Source organism: Carlito syrichta, unplaced genomic scaffold (assembly GCF_000164805.1).
Source record: "Carlito syrichta isolate Samal-C Ts95f unplaced genomic scaffold, Tarsius_syrichta-2.0.1 Scaffold115695, whole genome shotgun sequence".
In the NCBI taxonomy this organism is placed as follows: domain Eukaryota; kingdom Metazoa; phylum Chordata; class Mammalia; order Primates; family Tarsiidae; genus Carlito; species Carlito syrichta.
The window spans coordinates 1-3,363 of NW_007059791.1; positions in this window are offsets into that span (position 1 = coordinate 1).

Below are 3,363 nucleotides of genomic sequence, written 5' to 3' on the forward strand. Positions count from 1 at the left end.
AGGCGGGTCTCGAACCCGCGGGCTCAGGCAATCCACTCACCTCAGCCTCCCAAAGGTGTGGGATGACAGGCTGAGCCTCGAGTCCTGCTCTCTTTGCTTCCTTGCATCTCTGTTCTACCTGTGATCATTTACCTTCTCCCTAAAATGACCACCAAACCTTCTCATTCCTTTGCACAAGCCCCTCCGTGGTGTTCAAGAGGGTGGAATCTCTCTACTTCCTAAATCTGGGCTTGGTCGTATGACTTGCTTTGGCCACGGGAATATTAGCAAAAGTGATACAACAGGGGCCTGGAAAACACTTGTGCATTGAGAGCTACCTTCTCTTGTGCGGGAAAACCTTCTGCCAGTACATGGTTAAGCTTGGACTGATCTCCTGGGGAATGAGAGACCACAAGGCAAGAAGAGGTCCCTGTCATCTGGGCTGAGTGAGGCCAATCAGATCTGCAGGCCTCAGCCAAGCTGGCCCAACCCAGAAGAACCATCCAGCCAAGCAGCAGCCCAGGGACAAAGAAGAAACGTGTGTTGTTTTAAGCCAATATGTGTTGGAGTGGTCTGTTATTTAGCAAACATGGTTACATCAATGTCTCTTGGATACGGTAACACCAGCAAACAGAGTAACCCTTTCCTTTGGGAGATGGGGCTGGAAATATTGGTTGTGTGGGCCAGGCGTGGTAACTCAAGCCTGTAATCCCATGCTTTGGGAGGCCGAGGTGAGAGGATTGCCTGAGCCCGCAGGTTCGAGACCAGCCTGGGCAACTTGGTGAGATCTCATCTCTACAATAAATCAAAAAATTAGCTGGATGTGGTGGCATGCGCCTGTAGTTCCAGCTACTCGGAAGGGTGAGGCAGAAAGATTGCCTGAGCCCAGCGAGTCAAAGCTGTGATGGCCGTGAGGATGCCGTTGTACACCAACTTGGGCAACTCAGTGAAACTCGGACTCAAAAATTTTTTTTTAAATATTGGTTGTGGTTACACAGGTACACAGGCATACCTGCACACAGTTATACATATGTAAACATTTATTAAGGTAGTTCACCCACTATATGTAAGTGATAGCTCAATTAAAAAATGGAAAAAGAAGGAAAAAAAATAATCCAGTTCCTTCTCTCAGAAGGTCTATGACCAGGCTTGGTGGCTGAAGCCTGTAATCTCAGCCCTTTGGGAGGCTAAGACAAGAGGATTACCTGAGACCAGGGGTTCAAGACCAGCCTAGGCAACTTGGTGAGACTTTGTCTCTATAATATAAAACAAAAAAAATTAGCTGGGCATGGTGGTGTGCACCTGTAGTTTTGGCTATTTGAAAGACTGAGGCAGAAGGATTGCCTGAGACCAGCAAGTCGACGCTGGGGTGGCAGTGAGCATGCCACTACACTGCAGCCTGAGTGCCAGAGTGATGCTGTGACTCAAAAAAAAAAAAAAAGTCTGCAGACATGTAAATCAGCCTCTAATACAAAACAAAATGTACTCTTAAAACTTGGAGGCTAGGTGCAGTGGTTCACGCCTGTAATCCCAGTTTTGGGAGGTCAAAGTGGGAGAATTGCTTGAGGCTGGGAGCTCAAGACCAGACTGGGCAACCTAGCCAAACCCCTTCTCGACAAAAAGAAAAAAAAATGTGTTAAAAAGTAGCCGGGTGCCAAGAAACACACCCATAGTCCCAGTTACTCGGGAGGCTGAGGCAGGAGGATTGCTTGAGTCTGGAGGTATTTCAGGCTGCAGTGAGTTATTATGACACCACGGTAGACAGTGCTTTGTATACTTACAGGAGGATAAAGGGGCCACCTTGAGAACTGGTACAAACCACACCCATGGTTGCAAACTGACAGACACTGTTGATCAGTACATTTCACGCAGTGGTGGGAATTGGGTTGAACAGACACTGTGGCCCACTCCAGGCTGCCAGAACAGCCCTCAGAAGATGCCTGGGAAGGTGGACTAGATCCGAGGGCCCTGGGTGGTCTTGGAAGAACCTTGTGGGGCAGGTGGACAGCATGAGGACAGATGTAGAGGCCTAGGACTGCCATTGTAAGAAGGACAGATGTGCCTGTGTTAGTGTGTGAGGGGTGTGGCAAAGACACAGATTTGGAGAGACAATCATGGAGTCTTAGATGCAGAACTAAAAGTCAACTGGGGGTTGTCTCATTCACAAAAGGGCAAACCACCAAAGCTGTGTGTGAGATGTAATTTTATTTTTATTTTTATTTTTTTGAGTTGGAGTCTCACTCCGTCGCCCAGGCTGGAGTGCAGTGGCATGCTCACGGCCACCACAGTCTCAACCTCCTGGGCTCAGGTGATCCTTCCACCTCAGCCTTCCAAGCAGCCGGAACTACAGGCATGTACTACCATGCTCAGCTAATTTTTTTTTTTGAGTTGGAGTCTCACTCTGTCACCCAGACTGGAGTGCAGTGGCCGCTCCCGGCCACCACAGCCTCGAACTGCTGGGCTCCGCGATCCTTCCACCTCAGCCTTCCAAGTAGCCAGAATTACAAGCATACGCTACCATGCCTGGCTGAATTTTTGATTTATTGTAGAGATGAGGTCTCGCTGCCCAGGCGGGTCTCGAACCCATGGGCTCAGGCAATCCACTCACCTCAGCCTCCCAAAGGCACAGGATTACAGGCTGAGCCACCGAGCCCAGCTTATATTTTTATTTTTAAAATAACTCAGTGGTAGCTGGGCATGGTGGTTCCATCTGTAATCCCAGCACTTTGGGAGGTTGAGGCAGGAGGATGGCCTGAGCCCAAAAGGTCGAAGCTACCGTGGGCCATTATCATGTCACAGCACTCCAGCCTGGGTGACAGAGTGAGACCCTGACTCAAAAACAAAAGCAAAAACAAAAAACCTCAGTGGTAAGAATATGAGGGTTAATTTTGGGTGTCAACTTGACTGGGCCAAGGGATGCCTAGATTACTGGATACACAAGATTTCTGGTTGTGTCTGGTGAGGGTGTCTCCAGAAGAGATTAGCATTTGAGTTGGCAGACCAAGTAAAGCAGATGGTCCCCAACCCCCGGGCCATGAACCAGTACCAGTCCGAGACCTGTTAGGAACTGGGCCGCTCAGAGTGAGTGAAACTTCATCTGTGTTAGCAGCCACTTTCCATCACTTGCATGACCACCTGAGCTCCGTCTTCTGTCAGAGAGGCGGCATTAGATTCTCATAGGAGTGCAAACCCTCTTGTGAACTGTGCATGTGAGGGGCCTAGGTTGCGTGCTCCTTATGAGAATCTAATGCCCAATGATTTGAGGTGGAGCTCAGGCAGTGATGCCAGTGCTGGGGAGTGGCTGCAAATACACATGAATGTGAGCAGTGAGGTTTAACTGTACAGAGCCCATCACAAACCAACTGCTGGCAGACATATCAAAAC